General features: G+C 37.9%; 1 pseudogene; it reads left to right on the forward strand.

Annotated features, from left to right (window-relative positions):
• Positions 1-5,556: 5,556 nt before the first annotated feature.
• LOC123862401 (peroxiredoxin-1-like) lies at positions 5,557-6,136 on the forward strand (annotated as a pseudogene).
• The last annotated feature ends 1,709 nt before the right edge of the window (positions 6,137-7,845 follow it).

Genomic DNA, 7,845 nt, shown 5'->3' on the forward strand with positions numbered 1-7,845 from the left:
CTTAAGATCATGACCCGAGCCAAAATCAAGAGTCAGATGCTTAACCAATCGAGCCACACAGGCACTCCCTGATTGCTTTTAAATAACAACTATTTCTCTTTGACCTAAGTAAACAAAATTCATGTATTTTAATCACATTGCTCCCAAATCAATCTGCTTTCCAAATTATAAATATTGAGATACCACGGTATTTCCATATAGCATGTGTTACTTTGCATTTGGAAGTCAAACATTGTTCATAATCATCAAATATTTATTACATACCAGCCAGATTCAAGGCATCTCTTGGGCTGCAGGTAAATAAGCCAAAGAACTTTGGAACTGGAAGGACCTCAGAATGTGTTTGACAACTTCCTCTTTTCATTGGTGAAGAAACTGATGCTCATAAAATGACTCAAGACAAGAGAGAAGCTAGAGGTCACTAACTTTGGCCAGGCAGAATTTTCAGATTCCTGTTCACTACATTCCACTGCTTAATATTTGCAGAGTCCCTGTCCTCAGGTTATGGCCAAGTAACTAGAAAACTTGCTTTTCTGTAGAACAGCAAATGGATTTGATTCTAAAAGTATTGTTATGGCCTTTTACAAAGTTATATTGAGACCTACCGAAGGTCCTATCTTCAATTCCACTAAAGCTACAGTGCTATTAATAGATCAAAAAAAAAAAAAATTGGTGATATCCATAGTCCTATCTAAAGTTTGTGATAGAATCATTATGTTATCCTGATTAAAGAAATTGCTCTCCTTTGGTCAATCTGCCCCAGCTATTATCTGAGAACATGTAATCAAAAAGTGCTGGATGACATGTTCTAACAAGAAAAGATGCAGTTGTGTTATTAGAAGATGGTGGTTGAAAAAAAAACTGTAAGAAAAAAACAAACTGCAATAAGATATTCTTGAATCCTGACATATTTCTTGGAAGACATAGTTTTAATCTTTTAATCAATCAGAATATTTGTATTATCTATCTTCATTTTACTTTACACACAGTGACAATTAGAGAACAATCTTTTCTGAAGAGTAAAAAAGAGGGTTAAGCATCTACCTAATGAATGGTATCTGTGTAGAGACCAAACCCTAGAATTCTGTAGGAAATTTCACTTATTTTTCAATTGCTATTTTTAAGCTGAACATTCTGATTAATTGCCTTAATATCCAATTCTCTTTGTTAATATAAATTCAACCACGGAAAGGCCAGTAATTAAGAAGCACTTAAAATGGGGAGAATTTCCATACCTCCTTGACTCCTATTTGACAAAATGGTTTTTTGCTATTTCTTAAGACCCATTTGTATCACTGTAATTGGTGAAAGTAACACGCACACTTACATACAAATTTGGCAGAATATGAATGTTTAAATAATTTTAATATGCACAACCCCTTTGTTACTCGCCTCTCTCTTCACCATACTAGACAGATAGTGTACTATCCTTTCCTTCCTGGAATGTTTTAAAAATTATGCCCTTTGGTTCAAGAAAAATAGATAATATCTTTGTCGGTAATGATTCAAATTCTAGTTTTAATGGTAAGGATGTCAAATGTAAACATTTGGGAAAGTAGAGCTTAAGAGAGGATGTGGATTGGAGATTCCTCTAAATGTGAAATAAGAGAGGTCTGGAGATCCAGAGCAGTGAGGAAACTCACCCATTACCCTGGAAAAATTCTTCAGGGGAAGACTATGAGACCCAAGAGAGGAACGGCTGTGTGGTCCATCTAAGAAGTTTGTACCGAAGGCACAAATCAGCCAACTGAGCTGATGCTGGGTTGATCAATGTTCTGTGACCTAAGAAAAATACAGAAGCAGCAATAAGCTGATAGACCTGAAACATCCATTCGTAATGGTAACCAGTATTGATGGATGATTAATGACTTGCTATTCTCCTCCTACCTCCAAACCGTGACACAATTCTCATTGAAGCTTGAGAAGGAAAAACTTTGTTTCACTGTTCACCGGGTGGTCAGGCTGTGCTTGATAGAATATGACATGAGTGCAGCCAAGCTTAAAAGGCAAATAAGTGACACCCAGGGAAGAGACTAGTGCAATATTCAGGGTTGCTGAAAACAGATAATATGCACACCAGACCAAGTAGTACTGTATTAACTTACAGCAAGAAAGGAGAGAGAGTGTACACAAGATCTAATCCCTTGCTGTGCACCACCCCGGCCCAACAAATCCATTCCACAGGCATCACAGGCAGTGTGGCTGCATGCAGCCCAATTTTTGCTGCAGTATAAGGACTGCTACCTCTCCCCTATTGAGTCTGAAATACAGAAAGCTAGAGGTGTGCCTGTGGGCCATTGAAACATGTCTATTTTTTTTTAAGATTTTATTTATTTTGAGAGAGAGTGCACAAGCAGGGGGGAGGGGCAGACAAAGGGAGAGGGAGAAGCAGACTCCCCACTGAGCAGGGAGCCTGATGAGGGACTGGATCTCAAGACCCTGGGATCACGACCTGAGCCGAAGGCAGATGTTTAACATACTGAGCCGCTCAGGTGCCCCTGAAACATGTCTTTAAATAGAACAAAGGAGTACACATTGAGTCTGACACAGGGAAAGATATTCCCACCCAAGGTGATAAGCCCAACAAGCCATTGTGGGTTCCCTATCTCTTAGTAAAGGAAGTATTCCAAGCCAAGACCCATTCTTAGGCAGCCAAACTGGGATTGAAAGACTGCATGCAGGAGACTGCCTTTCCTAACAAGTTTCAAGAAGCATAGTTAGGTCATGACATCATCAATTTAACTGCTTTTTAAAAATATTTTATTTATTTATTTATTTGACAGAGAGAGAGAGAGCACAAGCAGGTGGAGTGGTAGAGGGAGAAGCAGGCTCCCCGCTGAGCAGGGAGCCCAATGCGGGACTCGATCCCAGGACTCTGGGATCATGACCTGCGCTGAAGGCAGACGCTTAACCAACTGAGCCACCCAGGTACCCCAATTTAACTGCTTTTTAAATAAATAAATGTGATGTCTCTTGCAGAAATTAAAACCTCCCCAACACACATACAGCTGACAACAGCAACAAAATGGTTCTCTCATCCATCTTCTGCATCTGCTCTTACTCCTTTTTCTCTATAACCCATTAAAATTTAAAAAGCCATCCTAGTCTCCTAGGCTTCATCAACCTTCTATCCAGTTTTTGCTCATGTCCATGGCTAACCTCTAGTGAAACATGATGACCATCTACCTGTATCTTACCTCTCTCACCATCCTTAACATCCTCACTACTTCTCATTACTTCTACTTCTCACTACTTCTAGTCACTTCCTCTTACTAAATTCTCACTACTTAACATCTTGCAGTCTGCTTCAGTGGATAAGTGATAGTGAAAACCAAAAACAAAAACTACAGGTTTTCCCCACTCTCTGAGAGTAGAGTGCTCCTATGAAAGCTTTCATTAACTGAAACGACATAAAACGAAGAAGCAATCACCACTGTGTAAAAGTGAAAATTCTCTTCGCATTTCCTTTGGGTTAGTGAAAGCTGGTATTAATGAAGGTCTTTTGTAGAAGTGAACTCTAGGAAAGCAAAGGAAACCTATATTTGTGTCTGTGCAAAAAACTGGTTGGTTATGTATGCCCACATATTCTAATAATGTTTTACTTAATATCAGTGACTCTTTTGGACTCTTTTTCTTATTCTTTCTTCTTCATCATCCCATTCTAATCTACTGACTTGCCAAATGTACCCCCCAACACACACATGGAGCTGTGTACCTACACAAATATGCATGCACATGAACATGCAGAGTCCATTCATCCACTTTGACTTAGTGATTTACAATGACTATTTTTATGGAGAAAAAATTTAAGACCAATTATAAATAATAATAGTGTCTTTAAATACACAATATAGGTTCACAATTTCACATAATTATATAGCCTGCCAGCACAGATTGCTTGATTGACTAAACTCAGAAAATAAATGGTTAAAATAGTTAACAAATAGTTGTTTGCTATTTTATTGTAGGCTATAATAATTATTTGGAGAGACGACTCATGCTGGTGGCAGTTACTGGTTATCAATAATTAATCCCCTTTGGGCTCTAAGGGATTAACCACTTCTTAACTTCCTCTTCATCATTTATCTTGAACTTTTGCTCTACCTTTCCTTCACACATGCACATACACGAGTCCTCTTTCTATCACAGGCAACGTTAATCATACAAGAACAGAAAATCTTCTCATTAAAGCCCTGAAGCTCATTAGGGAAGTTTAAGTTATTCTAACACTTCCCTGATATTGTTGTATCCATGTAGTCAAAAGTGCTGACTTTCCTGCCAGTTAATTGTCTTATATGAGCTGACCTAAAGACCAAAGTGTATTTTCTATGCTGAGTAGAAGACGGAGTTGTAGCTGTTTTTACTAAAGCAACTAATTAAAAAGTTCTCTGCCAAAACATTATTCTTCCTTTAGTGCGATTACATTAGCACATGCTTGTAAGCTTGTTGCAGATATGCTTTATTTTATACAACTGATGCATTTCTGGAAAGTCAAGGATATTTGGAACCCATCTGAGGTGCAGAGATTTCAGGCTAACAGAAACCTATGCAAAATAATCTGCTAAATGAAACATTCTGAGGTATACAGCTATCCTCTAATGTATAAATTTTCTTATAAAGTAATTGTGGGAACACAAAAATAATATTCTATTAAGCTGAAAGAGCATTGGTAAGACAAAGAGTGCAATGTAAAAAAGGAAAGGAAAAAGCAAAGAGTCAAAAATACGACAGACAGATTTGGCAATGTCTGAATATGGGCAGTGAAAGGAGAAAGTCCCACCTTCAGAAAGCAAGCCCACCTAAGACTGATTGTCAAGGAATTCCAGGAATCACCTAAAGGAATAGCGAACAATTAGGGAAGCTGTTTAAGAAAGAGAAAAAAGACTCTTATGTAGTGTACCCAAGTGGAAAGTATACACATAAAAGATTTCCTCTCTCATTGAGTCAATGCAGTAGAAAAGGCATTCATGAAATTAACTGAAGTATCAGTTTTAAAGTTCTAAGTCTTTCAAACTAAAGAGTAAATAGCATGACAAATGTGAATTTTTTTAAGTTGCAGGGCAACCACTGGATTAAACAAGCTAAACGAGTATAATTTTTCTGCAAGCCTTTACTTTTTAAGTATGGTAGCATATATGGTAAATCCTCAACAGAAAGAGTATTTTCCAAATTTAAGCCACAGAAATATTTGCTACAATTATTTCTAGGGGGTAAAGATCAGAGCACCATAAATTATCATAAAGTTATACTAAAATCCAAATAAAAATTATACTAAAAATGACATTAGCAGACAGGAAATACTTAAGTCTAAGCAGTTGATTAAATTTTATTTAAAATCAAAATTTCGAGTATTCATATGGGACTGGACACATGGCTGGTGTAGAATGATGTCTGGTTTTGACAGGCTGTGAAGAGAAGAAAGGCACTGTGTGCCAACTAGAAAAAATAATGGGCTTTACTATGGCTAACAGTACCAAAGCATTAAGAAATATATAGACAGTGTCTTCCTCCTGACTGATCTTTGGAGTGTTCTGTCTTAGAGCTGCCAGTGGCAAGATGTCTTCAGGAGATGTCAAAATTGGGCATCCTGCCCCCAACTTCAAAGCCATGGTTGTTATGCAGATGGCCAGTTCAAAGACATCAGCCTATTTGACTACAAAGGAAAATATATCGTGTTCTTCTTTTACCCTCTTCACTTCACCTTTGTGTGCCCCACAGAGATCATTGCTTTCAATGACAAGGCAGAAGAATTTAAGAAACCCAACTGCCAAGTGATTGGTGTTTCTGTGGATTCTCATTTCTATTGCCTAGTGTGGATCAACACACCCAGGAAACAAGGAGGACTGCACCCACAAACATTCCCTTGGTATCAGGCCCCACGCATACCATCACTCAGGACTATGGAGTCTTAGAGGCTGATGAAGACATCTTGTTCAGGGACCTCTTTACCATTGATGATAAAGGTATCCTTCAGCAGATCACTATGAATGACCTCCCGATGGACCAGATGAGACTCTGAGACTTCCAGTTAACTCACAAGCATGGGGAAGTGTGCCCAGCTGGCTGGAAGCCTGGCAGTGGTACCATTAAGCCTGATTTCCAGAAGAGCAAAGAATATTTCTCCAAGCAGAAGTGAGCACTGGGCCATTTTAGGGCCAGGCTGCAGAGGGCAGCCATGAAAACAAACTTGTTTGTACTACTGTGGTCATGCTTAAAACACACAACTTTAGACTCAGTGCAGATGTGGTATAGGACAGGACAGGCCTTTCCTGAAGGGCTTTGGGAGGTCAGCTTTCTTCCTCCAGGGAAAATGGCCTGAGCTGTGCTATGGGCCAGGTCAACTGATATATAGTTTAGTGGGGCATCACTTTTGATCTTTTGTTGTTTCTATTAAACTTGAACTGAGAAAAAAAATATATAGACAGATGAACTCTATATGGCTGTTTGACATCCTTCAGACTAAAATTTAGATGAATGCATGTAGTCACAAACTTCTATAGGCTTGAGCATGAAAAACAAAAGATAGAAAAGGTCTAACTCCCAAGGAAACTACTGTAGTTTCCTTAGCACATCCCAAATATCACATACCTTGTAAAATGTTCTTTACTATTTATATACATTGTTGCTTCATACAACATAGAAATTCCTGTATCATAGTACACAAGCTAGGTTATAAAAGCCTCAAACTTTTCAATTACCAACTATAGACAGGATCCTATTTCAACAAATATATAACCAATATGAGTTGTGGTCTTAGGCCAGATTTTTTACTTAAAACTCAGATTTTAACTTAAGCACCTGAGTGGGTAATGAACAAGGGAAATTTGAGGGGAAAGGATGAGGGGTTGAGGAGTTCAGTTTTGCCATATGGTACATTTAGGTGAAAATTTTCAGTAAGCAACTGAACAACCACATCTGAAGCTCAAAAATAAGTAGACTAAAGATAAAGATTTGGGTTTCATTAACAAATGATAGAAACTGAAGCCAATGAAGTAGTGAAGATCATTCAGATGAGCTGTTCAAATGGACAATGTACAGTAATATGAAAAAAAGTCTAGGAGGAAGAAAACACCTTAAAGAAAAAAAAAACTCATTATTTAATGTTTAGCCAGAGAAAAATAAGAATTCCTTACAGAATGACAATTTAACAAAGGCTGCATCATATTATTGCCTTTCATTTTCAGTTTATTTTCTCAGTCCTTGCAAATCACACATACACACACACACATACACACACACATGCAGAGTTCATAATTGTGGTTATGGTATAATAATACCATAATAGCAAAAAAATGTTTGTGAAATATTTACTATGTGCCAGGCAATGTGCTAAGTGTTTTATATACATTAAATCATTTTAATCTTCGTAACAGCCTGTTCTAGTTATTTGTTGCCATTAATAAACTGAACCAAAACTTGGTGTTTTAAAACAACAGCCATTTATTATATTTCATGATTAATGAAATCAGGTTAAAAAATCAGTAGGGTCAGAATTGGTGATACTTATACTCCACATGGAGTCAGCTGAGATCACTATATGGTATCCAACTGGTAGATGGGCTGTTCTGAAGGGTCCCAGAGGCTTAACACACATGTCAGGTGCCTTGGCCAGAATGGCTAGAAAGCTGAGTTCAGCTGGTACTGGTAACCAGAGCACCGACATGTGGTATCTCCAGCGTGGCTGTCTAAGGGTAGTCAAAGTTTGTATGATTGGCTAAGGACTCTGAGAGACAGTTTTCCAAGAGCAAGAATTCAAATAGGGATGAGCTAAAGTTGTGGAGCATTAGATCTAGCCTTAAAAGTCCCAGAATCTCACTTCCATTTCAGTCTATTCATTAAGAGCAT

Source organism: Mirounga angustirostris, unplaced genomic scaffold (genome assembly GCF_029215605.1).
Source record: "Mirounga angustirostris isolate CCGP_5_RB_7025 unplaced genomic scaffold, mMirAng1.0.hap1 SCAF_9, whole genome shotgun sequence".
In the NCBI taxonomy this organism is placed as follows: Eukaryota; Metazoa; Chordata; class Mammalia; order Carnivora; family Phocidae; genus Mirounga; species Mirounga angustirostris.